Genomic DNA, 13,084 nt, shown 5'->3' with positions numbered 1-13,084 from the left:
TATATTAATAACATGGAAAGATGTTCAGCACATATTAGTGAAGTAAAACATATAAAACAAGGCTGGGCGTGGTGGCTCATGCCTGTAATCCCAGCACTTTGGGAGGAGGCGGGAGAATCACTTGAGCCAGGGAATTCAAGACTAGCCTGGGCAGCATAGTCAGATCCTGCCTCTACAAAAAAATTTTAAAAATTATCTACATGTGGTGGGGCATACCTATAGTACCAGCTGCTCAGGAGGCTGAGGTGGGAGGACTGCTGAGCCCAGGATGTCAAGGCTGCAGTGAGCTATGATTGTGCCACAACACTCCAGACTGGGGAATGGAGCAAGACCCTGTTTCTCAAACAAAAAATTTCTCTCTCTCTAAATATAATACACACACACACACACATACACATATATACACATATATATGTATGTGTGTTATGTAGAAAAATAAATGGATAGATGTTGGATATTCACAAAGTGTCACTGGTAGACATCTCTGAATGATGGGATAATAGGTGATTTTTATTTTTAATATTTTTCTAAAATTGTTACAATAAATATATATTCATTTTATTTTATTATTTTATTTTTATTTATTTATTTATTGTTGAGACGGAGTTTCACTCTTGTCGCCCAGGCTGGAGTGCAATGGCATGTTCTCGGCTCACTGCAACCTCCACCTCCTGGATTCAAGCCATTCTCCTGCTCCAGTCTCCCAAGTAGCTGGGATTATAGGCGCCTGCCACCACGCCCGGTTAATTTTTTTTGTATTTTTGGTAGAGACAGGGTTTCACCATGTTGGCCATGCTGGTCTTGAACTCCTGACCTCAAGTGATCCACCCACCTTGGCCTCCCAAAGTGCTGGGATTACAGGAATGAACCACTGCGCCCGACCCTATATATTCATTTTAAAAGAGACAAGCATTACAGTATCATCGTGAAAATAAAAGTATATATACATTTGCTAAAATAGAGAGCAGAGTTAATTAGAATATGCAAATAGTGAGGACCTAAAGAAAGAGCTGACTGAGATCAGTTAGGATTAAACAACCTGACATTTTACGAAGCCTTGATTCAAAAATAGAACACTTTTAATTCTAGAGGTACGTGACATGTGGCTTCACAATGAATGTAGGATGTGAAAATTCTATGACCCTACTAGTTCACTAGGTGATACAAAGCGGTCTGGATCTTAGTTGTCCTGTCTGTAGAATGGGTGTAATAATAGCTTGTCTGCATTTTCCCAGAGGTCTTTTGGGGATAAGGATGTAATGATACAGGAATAGCTTTGAAGTTTTCAGAGATGCTGGTTCAAGGTATCATTATAAGGGCAGTTTATAAAAAATTGTGAGATTAGATGCTACTTGAAATCACTTTGTGAGTTTTGTGAAACTATACTTTACCCTTAAGAAGCACCTATTCATTAAGAAGATTTTAGTTCTGGCACAGTGGCTTGTGTCTATAATCCTAGTTATTCAGGAGGCTGTGGTGGAAGGATTGCTTGAACCCGAAAGTTGAAGGAGAAAGAAGAAAGAAGCAGCAGAGGGAGACGGGAAGTGGGAGGCAGAGTGAGGAGAAGGAGATGGAGAAGATTTTAAGATAAGACTGTTCATTTTTCTAACTTTTATACAAGAACATTAAAAAATTTTTAAAAAGTTTTTTTATATAGAGACAGGGTTTTACCATGTTGCCCAGGCTGGTCTTAAACTCCTGGGCTCAAATAATCCTCCCACCTTGGCCTCCCAAAGTGATGGGATTATAGGCACGAGCCACGTGCCAGGCCACAAAACATTTTTATAAAGAAAAGATGAACAGAAAATTACCTTTTATTTTCAACTTAGGAAAAATAGAACCATTTTACAGATCTAAATTATTACTATTATTATTACTGTTTTTTTTTGAGACAGAGTCTGTCGCCTAGGCTGGAGTGCAGTGGCATGATCTATGCTCACTGCAACCTCTGCCTCCTGGGTTCAAGCCATTCTCCTGCCTCAGCCTCTCAAATAGGTGGGATTACAGGCGCTCACCACCACGCCTGGCTAATTTTTGTATTTTTAGTAGAGACGGGATTTCACCATGTTGGCCAGGCTGGACTCGAACTCCTGAGTTCAAGTGATCTGCCCGTCTCTGCCTCTCAAAGTGCTGGGAGTACGTACAGGCCTTAGCCACTGTGCCTAGCCACAGATATGAATTATTTAAAAAATTGGATGATAGCACTAATTTTTAAATTCTTGTGATCAACTGAATGTTTCCTACTGGGAAGAGACTAAAGATGAGCCCTTCACTCTGGAGAACTCATTTGCTTCAGCTGGTGTTAAGAGTCCTGCGTATCTCCTTATTGTCAATTGCCTTTGAGACACACAGTCAAGGATTGGCTAGATAAGTGCTAAAGAACTGATAGTTAAAAACAAAACAAGGATGGGCGCAGTGGTTCATGTCTGTAATCCCAGCACTGTGGAAGGCCGAGGTGGCTGGATCACTTGAGGTCAGGAGTTCCAGACCAGTCTGGCCAACATGGTGAAACCCCGTCTCTACTAAAAATACAAAAAAAAAAAAAAAAAAAAAAATTAGCTGGGCATGGTGGAGTGCACCTGTAATCCCAACTACTTGGGAGCTTGAACCGAGGAGGAGGCGAAGGTTGCAGTGAGCCAAGATTGCATCATTGCACTCCAGCCTGGGAGACAGAGCCAGGCTTGGTCTCAAAAAAAAAAAAAACAAAAAGGCCGGGCGCGGTGGCTCAAGCCTGTAATCCCAGCACTTTGGGAGGCCGAGATGGGCGGATCACGAGGTCAGGAGATCGAGACCATCCTGGCTAACACGGTGAAACCCCGTCTCTACTAAGAAATACAAAAAATAGCCGGGCGAGGTGGCAGCGCCTGTAGTCCCAGCTACTCGGGAGGCTGAGGCCGGAGAATGGCGTGAACCCGGGAGGCGGAGCTTGCAGTGAGCTGAGATCCGGCCACTGCACTCCAGCCTGGGCTACAGAGCGAGACTCCGTCTCAAAAAAAAAAAAACAAAAACAAAAAACCTAGAACTTTTCCTCTCTATTTCCTTATCTTAGGGACTTGGTATTGACATGTACTTAATATTTTACAATGACTTCTGCTTTTTTTTTTTTTTTTTTTTTTTTTTTTTTTTTTTTTTTTTTTTTTTTTGAGACGGAGTCTCGCTGTGTCTCCCAGGTTGGAGTGCAGTGGCGTGATCTCGGCTCACTGCAAGCTCCGCCTCCCGGGTTCACGCCATTCTCCCGCCTCAGCCTCCCAAGTAGCTGAGACTACAGGCGCCCGCCACCACGCCCGGCTAGTTTTTTGTATTTTTAGTAGAGACGGGGTTTCACCATGTTAGCCAGGATAGTCTCGATCTCCTGACCTCGTGATCCACCCGCCTCGGCCTCCCAAAGTGCTGGGATTACAGGCTTGAGCCACCGCGCCCGGCCGACTTCTGCTTAAAACTACTACTTTTGTTTTGCCATATAGTGTATCTGAGGATTGTTTGTCCAAAATTTAACCTACTAGTTAATTGTATATAATAGTTTTGATGCACTAGAGGCTCCCCACCCTCAATAAGTTAGATATGATTATCTACATCTTATTTTAATGAAACCGTGTAAATTGAGTAAAAAGAGAGGCTTCCTAAATGGATTAATCAACAGCTATGAGTTTGCAAACTACTCTTGAACAAAATTGCTGCCTTGGTCTGGGATAAGAATAGGAATGATAATTGTTTTCCTAACAAAAATATACATAGGTAATAGTTTTAAATTTTCAACAGTGAATTAATTCCAGAAAAAAATGTAAATATAGTAGTAAGACTTTGATTGCTTAATTGCTCTGAGCTTCAGTTTTCTTGTTTGTAAAATAGGAATAACAGCATGCTTGTGAGGATGAATGAATTAATTCATATAAGTTGTTTATAACAGTGCCCTATACTTACTAAGTACGCCACACAATGTTAGCTACAGTTGCTACTTTTTTTTTTTTTTTTTTTTGAGGCAGAGTCTCACTCTGTCGCCCAGGCTGGAGTGCAGTGGCGCAATCTCGGCTCACTGCAAGCTCTGCATCCCGGGTTCACGCCATTCTCCTGCCTCAGCCTCCCAAGTAGCTGGGACTACAGGTGCCCGCCACCACGCCAGGCTGATTTTTTGTATTTTTAGTAGAGACCGGGTTTCACCGTGTTAGCCAGGATGGTCTCGATCTCCTGACCTCGTGATCCGCCTGCCTCGGCCTCCCAAAGTGCTGGGATTACAGGCGTGAACCACCGCGCCCGGCCAGTTGCTACTTTTGTAAATATAATGTTATTCTGTTTTCCGAGGAAGTTAATTACAGAATGCTGAAGTCAATACAAACAGATGAACTAAGAACAGTTTAGTAATAGAAACATTATGGATATTGTTGCCTTATCCAAAGGTACTACCGTTTATCCAAGGAATTCAGATAATAAAATGCTTTGTCTCTTAATCACCATAATTTGAAAACATCCAACCTGGCTGAGCTTCTGATATATAGTATCTCACTGGAACTCGGCTTACATATTATAGGAACAGTTAACAAACACACAGTATTCTTTGGCTTAGGCCCTTATTCACAAAATTTAAAAATCAGAGACACATATAGGTCATATTTAAAACAGAAAAGCTGAGAAAGTATTACTCCATAGGGTACACAGGTATTGATCCATTTGGCCCCAATATAAAGAGCTATTCCTTGGTCTGGGAGACACATGGCAGGTGGACAATGGTCCAGGCCAGAGTAGGGTCAAAATCATTTTTTCCTAGTTCAGTATAATTCTGTAATAAGGTTCCTGTTGCCAAAACAATACACAGACATTTCAGTTTGGATAATCTTAAAATGTACACCTCAAAAAACAAAACAAGGAAAGAGGCCTTTGTAAAAATAGGTTGCTTCAGTTATTTCTTATAGTAATATTGAAATGTATTACACATCTGTGTGTGTATGCACGCACATGCATATGTCTAATTTTGTAGATAAGGAAACTAGGGTTCCTAGTCTGAGAGGCAGATAAAGGGAATAAACCATTTTCGCAACTCAGGATCTCACTAACAAGATCAAGCTTTTTAGAATGCAAGGTGCGTGCCTAGAAAAATTTTATTTTGCAGGCAATGAAGAGCTCTCCCTTCCCTTCCCTCCCCTCCCCTCCCCATCCCTCCCCTCCCCATCCCTCCCCTCACCTCCCCATCCCTCCCCTCACCTCCCCTCCCCTCCCCTTCCCCTTCCCCTTCCCTTCCTTCTTTCCTTCCTAGAGCCAGCCTGCCCTCCTTTCCTCTCTCTCTTCCTTCTTTCCTCTCTCCCTTCCTCCCTCTCTTCTGATAAATAAAACTTTAACACTTGATATTCAGAGGTCAATGCCAGCATATCACAAGTTGGTCTTCAGGCTTACCTTTACTGATCTTTAGTTCTAGAAAGACCTTAAAGCACTGTACGTTTCTGAGTTTTGAGGACTCAGGATAAACAACTTAGCCTAGGCTTATTTTAAACTGGTACTTGGGAGTCCACTTACTTGGCTCTAACTCTTGGCTTTCTTCCTGAATAGGCACTGAAAGATTTGTACCTATCTCAAAGCATTAGTGTGAAACTCAAATAATTAGCTGCATAGGAAGATTCTAAATTAGAAAGTGCTGCATAAATGCCAGCCTTTGTTGTTATATTTTACAACCTTAAATACTTAATAAGTAATGCCAGTTAATTTCCCAAAAAAGAACCTTGAAAAGTTGCTGCTGTGTAGACCATTGTTATGTCAGATGTTATACAATTTTAGTTGTCTCTATTTATTTATTTTTAAATTTTATTTATTTATTTTTGAGATGGAGTTTCACTCTTGTTGCTCAGGCTGGAGTGCAATGGCACAATCTTGGTTCACCGCAACCTCTGCCTCCTGGGTTCAAGTGATTCTCCTGCCTCAGCCTCCCGAGTAGCTGGGATTACAGGCATGCACCACCACGCCCGGCTAATTTTGTATTTTTAGTATAGATGGAGTTTCTCCATGTTGGTCAGGCTGGTCTCAAACTCCCAACCTCAGGTGATCCGCCTGCCTCGGTTTCCCAAAGTTCTGGGATTACAGACATAAGCTAACATGCCTGACAGTTATCTCTATTTATTAAACAATATACAGTGAATAAAAATACCATGTGACTATTGTACATCCTATAGCATAATTACCAAGCAAATACGTATTTAGCCTGTCAGAAGCCTAATAGAGAGTCTCAGCCTTGGTTATAGACTAAAATTAATAGTGGTAACTATAAACAGTGACAGATTGGATGGCAATCCCTGTCCAGTCTCAGTTTGCAGTTTTGTCTTTGGCAGAACATGTTGGTTTTATGACCAACAATATATTGCAATCCAAGGAAAAAAATGGAACCATTATGAGCCATTTTCAAGGGCTGTTCCCCCAAATGCACAATGTAATCACTGAAGTGGGAGGAACAATTCCTTCCTGATGTCACATGGTGGGAGCTGTTGTTTATATTATTGCTATTATCATTTTTAAAGACAGGGAGTATGTATAATACTTCATCTTCCAAAAGGGAGAGGCATGAAAGCTGAGTGCTTACGTGCGGCCAAAAGTTTGCCTTGAGAAGAAATAATGGAAAACCCCAAAAAGAAATTCAATTTCAGGGTGTATTCCAAGTGTCAAAAAGAAATTCAATTTCAGGGAGTATTGCAAGTGTCAGATGTTTAACAAAAGTTCAGTTTCAATTCATAAACATGGGTTGAGGAAACACATATAAAACAACTGAAGATAAGAGACATCACAGAGATCTTAATTTCTTTTTTTTTTTTTTTTTTTTTTTTTTTTTGAGACGGAGTCTCGCTCTGTCGCCCAGGCTGGACTGCAGTGGCCGGATCTCAGCTCACTGCAAGCTCCGCCTCCCGGGTTCACGCCATTCTCCTGGCTCAGCCTCCCGAGTAGCTGGGACTACAGGCGCCCGCCACCTCGCCCGGGCTAGTTTTTTTTTGTATTTTTAGTAGAGACGGGGTTTCACCGTGTTAGCCAGGATGGTCTCGATCTCCTGACCTCGTGATCCACCCGTCTCGGCCTCCCAAAGTGCTGGGATTACAGGCTTGAGCCACCGCGCCCGGCCAGAGATCTTAATTTCAATTGAACTGAGAAAATGTGCAAATTTACTGTTCCATATTTTATTTATATGAGCCATAAATTCCTGAGTTATTAAAAAAATGAAACATCAGCCAGCCATAGTGGCTCACATCTGTAACCCCAGCACTTTGGGAGGCCAAAGCAGGCGGATCACATGAGGTCAGGAGTTGAAGACCAGCCTGGGCAACATGGCAAAAACCCACCTCTACTAAAAATACAAAAAGTAGCGTGGCATAGTTGCGCTGACCTGTAATCCCAGCAGGAGGATCACTAGAAACCGGAAGGCAGAGGTTGCAGTGAGCCGAGATCACACTACTGTACTCCAGCCTGGGTGATAGAGCAAAGCTGTCTAAAAAAAAAAAAAAAAGGCCGGGTGCGGTGGCTCACGCCTGTAATACCAGAACTATGGGAGGCTGAGGTGGGCGGATCATGACGTCAGGAGATCCAGACCATCTTGGCTGACACAGTAAAACCCCGTCTCTACTAAAAATATAAAAAATTAGCCGGGCGTGGTGGCGGGCGCCTGTAGTCCCAGCTACTTGGGAGGCTGAGGCAGGAGAACGGCGTGAACCCGGGAGGCAGAGCTTGCAGTGAGCCCAGATCGCGCCACTGCACTCCAGCCTGGGCGACAGAGCGAGACTCCGTCTCGAAGAAAAAAAAAAGAAAAAAAAGAAAGAAAGAGATAAACACTATTTGTTTTATTTTCATTTTCATTTGCTGTTTTCTGGTAGGCTAACAGTGATATTCAAGGAATAGTTAAGGCCAAGCATGGTGGCTCAAGCCTATAATCCCAGCAATTTGGGAGACTGAGGTGGGCAAATCACTTAAGCCCACGAGTTCGAGACCAGCCTGGGCAACATGGTGAAACCCTGTCTCTACAAAATTAGCTGGGGGTGGTGGCGCACAGCTGTAGTTTCAGCTCTTTGGGAGGCTGAGGCAGGAGGCTCACTTCAGCCCCAGGAGTCTAGGTTGCAGTGAGCCATGATCATGCTACTGTACTCCAGTCTGTCCAGCCTGAATGACAGAGTGAGACTTTGTCTTAAAAAAAGACTAGTTAAGATCTGCAAATAGAAGAAATAACTAATTTTTTTTTTTTTTTTTTTTTTTGAGACGGAGTCTTGCTCTGTCACCCAGGCTGGAGTGCAGTGGTGTGATCTTGGCACACTGCAACCTCTGTCTCCTTGATTCAAGTGATTCTCCTGCCTCAGCCTCCTGAGTAGCTGGGATTATAGGTGCATGCCACCACACCCGTCTAATTTTTTTATGTTTGGTAGAGACGGGGCTTCACTATGTTGGTCAGGCTGGTCTTGAACTCATGGCCTCGTGATCCACCTGCCTTGGCCTCTCAAAGTGCTGGGATTACAGGCATGAGCCACCGTGCCAGGCCTGAAAATAGAAGCAATATCTTTTTTTTTTTTTGGAGACGGGGTCTTGCTCTGTTGCCCAGGCTGGAGTACAGTGGCTCAATTTCGGCTCACTGCAAGCTCCACCTCCCAGGTTCACGCCATTCTCCTGCCTCAGCCTCCCGAGGAGCTGGGATGACAGACGCCTGCCACCACACCCGGCTAATTTTTTTGCATTTTTAGTAGAGATGGGGTTTCGCCATGTTAGCCAGAATGGTCTCGATCTTCTGACCTTGTGATCTGCCCGCCTCAGTCTCCCGAAGTGCACCCGGCCGAATAGAAGCAATATCTATGCAAAGATACTCATCCTTTTGTTTCTGGTTCCATCCATTTGTTTTCCATTTAATTATTTTTAGCTCTTCAGTTAGACTGATAAAATTGGGAATAGTACTATTCAGAAGTATTTCCATGAAAAATTCACAAACTGATAGAAAACATCTCACAGATAAAATTTACTTCATTTAGAGGAAAAATATTGGTCTGATTGACATTCTTATTCAAAATTATAGCATATAGGCCAGGCACTATGCCTCATGCCTGTAATCCCAGCACTTTGGGAGGCCGAGGTGCGAGGTGGGTGGATAATTTGAGATCAGAAGCTGGAGACAAGCCAGGCCAACATGGTGAAACTCTGCCTCTACTAAAAATAAAAAAATGAGCCAGGCATGGAAGTTATACAATCTCTTTGTGCTTAAGTTTCCTCATCTGTAAAGCTACCCAGGAGGCTGAGGCAGAAGAATTGCTTGAACCCAGGAAGGGAAGGTTGTAGTGTGCTGAGATCAAGTCACTGTACTGCAGCCTGGGCAATAGAGTGAGGCTTCACTTTGTCTCAAAACAAACAAACAAATAAAAAACAAGCAAAAAAAAGTGTAGCATATTAAAGACAAAAAGAGACTTTAAAGTTTGGTGAAAAAGTTTTAGGTTGAGTGTGATGGCACATGCCCACAATCCCAGCACTTTGGGAGGCTGAGGCAGGAGGATTACCTGAGCCTGAGTTCAAGACCAGCCTGGACAACACAGTGAGACTCCATCTCTACAAATAATTGATTAATAAAATGAATAAATTAATAAAATAAAATAAATTAGCTATATTACTTTGTGGAAGTTATACAATCTCTTTGTGCTTAAGTTTCCTCACCTGTAAAGTGGGGATAATTATAACATCTTCTTTATGGTGTTGTGAGGAATAAATGCATTATTAATAACACATTGCAAGTATTTGGAACAGAACATGGCACATAGAGGGTGTTCAATAAAAGAATTTATTATTATTTACTTCAAGATAAATATGTCCAAAATGATATCATTAATAGAAAATTAACTATTCTAACATATTTTTTTAAACTTAATCGCAGATGTGATAGTAACACTTATTGATTTGTTTTTTTAGAGAGACTTCTGAATGAATGTGGCTGGGAGTATATGCCCCTAACACACCTTACATGTTCAGAACTGTAGGCCTGCAGGCCCAAGTTCCACAGACTGAGATAAAACCGATTTACTCATTCAGTCACTTAAATAACTAATTTTTTTTTTTTTTTTTTTTTTTTTTTTTTTTGAGACGGAGTCTCACGCTGTTGCCCAGGCTGGAGTGCAGTGGCGCGATCTCGGCTCACTGCAAGCTCCGCCTCCTGGGTTCACGCCATTCTCCTGCCTCAGCCTCCTGAGTAGCTAGGACTACAGGCGCCCGCCACCGCGCCCGGCTAATTTTTTGTATTTTTAGTAGAGACGGGGTTTCACTGTGGTCTCGATCTCCTGACCTTGTGATCCTCCCTCCTCGGCCTCCCAAAGTGCTGGGATTACAGGCTTGAGCCACCGCGCCCGGCCTAAATAACTAATTTTTATGAAGCAACGGACGATAGTATTTCTAACTTCCTTTAGATGCTAGGAAAAAAAAGGGTATCCTCCAAAACTGCGTTGTAGAAGAATAAACCAAAAGGGAAAATTTTGAATACCAACCCAAACTTTAATTTCCTCCTCCAACCGCTGACTATCCTAGATAGGTAGGATGATATGGTTTGGTTGTGTCCCCACCCAAATCTCATCTTGAATTCCCATGTATGGTGGGAGGGACCCGGTGGGAAGTAAATGAATAGTGGGGGCAAGTCTTTCCTGTGCTGTTCTTGTGATAGAGAATAAGTCTGATAGTTTTACAAAGAGGAGTTTCTCTGCACAAGCTCTCTCTCTTTGCCTGCTGCCATCCATGTAAGATGTAACTTGCTCCTCTTTGCCTTCACCATGATTGTGAGGCCTCCCCAGCTACATGGAACTGTAAGTCCATTAAATCTCTCTTTTTTTTTTTTTTTTTTTTTTTTTTTGAGGCGGAGTGTCGCTCTGTCGCCCAGGCTGGAGTGCAGTGGCCGGATCTCAGCTCACTGTAAGCTCCGCCTCCCGGGTTTACGCCATTCTCCTGCCTCAGCCTCCGAGTAGCTGGGACTACAGGCGCCCGCCACCTCGCCCCCGCTAGTTTTTTGTATTTCTTAGTAGAGACGGGGTTTCACAGTGTTAGCCAGGATGGTCTCGATCTCCTGACCTCATGATCCGCCCGTCTCAGCCTCCCAAAGTGCTGGGATTACAGGCTTAAGCCACCGCGCCCGGCCAAATCTCTCTTTTTAAAAAAATTTTTTTGAGATGGAGCCTTGCTCTGTCACCCAGGCTGTAGTGCAGTGGCGTGATCTCGGCTCACTGCAACCTCTGCCTCCTGGGTTCAAGCAATTTTTCTGCCTCAGCCTCCTGAGTAGCTGGGATTATAGGAGCCTGCCACCATGCATGGGTGATGTTTGTATTTTTAGTAGAGTTGGGGTTTCACCATCTTGGCCAGGCTGGTCTTGAACTCCTGACCTCATGATCTACCTGCCTCGGCCTCCCAAAGTGCTAGGATTAGAGGTGTGAGCCACCATGCCCGGCCAAAACTCTTTCTTTTGTTAATAGACATACTCAGTCTTGGGTATGTCTTTATCAGTAGTGTGAAAACAGACTAATAAATGGGATCCTAGCAAACATCCTGGTAAACCCATCATAAAATCAAAAAATTTTCAAGTTGAATCATCTTAACTCCAGATGCTCCTCAATTACAATGTGATTACATGCTGATAAACCCAGGGTGAGGTCGAAAAATCTCCACTAAAACCATTTTAAGTCAAGGACTATCTGTATTTTTGAGAGCTTCCTGGGTGACACTAAAGTGCAGGGCAGAAACTATTGAGGCTGGAACAAGGGAGAGGCCTGGGCCTGCATGGCTTTGACCAATAGGATTACCTTGAAGGGTGGGTGAGATTTAGTGGACTGAAGAGACCACTTAAGAGACTAATGCAATAATCTGGATTACTGTCTATGGCTTTCCTGCCTCGCCCTCCCTCCCTCCCTCCCTCCCTCCCTCCCTCCCTCCCTCCCTTCCTCCCTCCCTTCCTTCCTAGATGGAGTCTCGCTCTGTTGCCCAGGCTGGAGTGCAGTGGCACAATTTCTGCTCACTGCAACCTCCACCTCAAAGTTCAAGTGATTATCCTGCCTCAGCGTCCCAACTAGCTGGGATTACAGGTGTGCACCACCACACCTGCCTAATTTTTGTATTTTTACTAGAGATGGGGTTTCACCATGTTGGTCAGGCTGCTCCGGAACTCCTGATCTCAGGTGATCTGCCCACCTTGGCCTCCCAAAGTACTGGCATTACAGGCGTGAGCCACCGCACCCAGACGCCTGGCTGTTTCTTATACCTGGTCTCTCAATTCTAGTAACATCCTGTCAGAAAACACATAAGCTATCTTTAGGTGCTAAACCTTCAGGAGAATTGCTGACTATGAATTCTCACAAACCACAGGGGCAATCATTCAAATAGGGTTTTTTCTCCATAGATGGGTTTCAGCAATTTACGGACACTGTAAAATTGTACACAAAAATTTTACCTAAATATGTGTATTTTTCCAGAGTGATGATCCACAGTTTTAATCAGATCAGCAAAGAGCTATATGATCCCCAAAAAGTCAGCAACACGTGGAGAAGGAGCACATATGACTTTGCTGTGGATAAAATGAGTATATTGAGAGATATGGTCACTTTGAATACAGCTCTTTTTTGGGGGGGGGGACAGTCTCATTGTCATCCAGGCTGGAGTGCAGTGGCATGATCTCCGCTCACTGCAACCTCCCTCTGCCTCCTGGGTTCAGGTGATTCTCCTGTCTCAGCCTCCCAAATAGCTGGGATTACAGGCGCCCACCACCACGCCCAGCTAATTTTTGTATTTTTAGTAGAGATGGAGTTTCACCATACTGGCCAGGCTGGTCTTGAACTCCTGACCTCAGGTGATCCACCCACCTTGGCCTCCTAAAGTGGTCCCAAGCCCAACCACTTTGAATATAGTTCTAATATAATGTGTGGGTATTTTAAAAAACTGTCACTTAACTTGAATTCTTGAGTAGTTTCTAATCCCAACAAAACATCAGAATTACCTAAGGATATTAAAAAAGGACTTGGTTTCAAATCTCATCTCAGAATTACTGAATTAGGAGCTATAGGAGAGTACTACATTGATTTAATTGTGGTCACGTTTGGGAACTATTTTTTTTTTTTTTTTTTTTTTT

This window comes from Macaca thibetana, chromosome 2 (genome assembly GCF_024542745.1).
Source record: "Macaca thibetana thibetana isolate TM-01 chromosome 2, ASM2454274v1, whole genome shotgun sequence".
Lineage (NCBI taxonomy): Eukaryota > Metazoa > Chordata > Mammalia > Primates > Cercopithecidae > Macaca > Macaca thibetana.
The sequence above is the reverse complement of the archived record's forward strand: the minus strand, read 5'-3'. Positions refer to the sequence as shown.